The sequence below is a fragment of the Bison bison genome, unplaced genomic scaffold (genome assembly GCF_000754665.1).
Source record: "Bison bison bison isolate TAMUID 2011002044 unplaced genomic scaffold, Bison_UMD1.0 scf7180017864126, whole genome shotgun sequence".
In the NCBI taxonomy this organism is placed as follows: Eukaryota; Metazoa; Chordata; class Mammalia; order Artiodactyla; family Bovidae; genus Bison; species Bison bison.
This window is the reverse complement of record NW_011494698.1, coordinates 474800-475080: the sequence shown is the minus strand read 5'-3', so window position 1 is coordinate 475080 and position 281 is coordinate 474800.

The following is a 281-nucleotide window of genomic DNA, read 5'->3' as shown; positions in this document are numbered from 1 at the left end:
GAAATAGCTCCACTGGAATTCCATCATCTCCACTAGCTTTGTTCATAGTGATGCTTTCTAAGGCCCACTTGACTTCACATTCCAGGATGTCTGGCTCTAAATCAGTGATCACACCATCATGATTATCTGGGTCTTGAAGATCTTTTTTGTACAGTTCTTCTGTGTATTCTTGCCATCTCTTCTTAATATCTTCGGCTTCTGTTAGGTCCATACAATTTCTGTCCTTTATTGAGCCCATCTTTGCATGAAATGTTCCCTTGGTATCTCTAATTTTCTTGAAG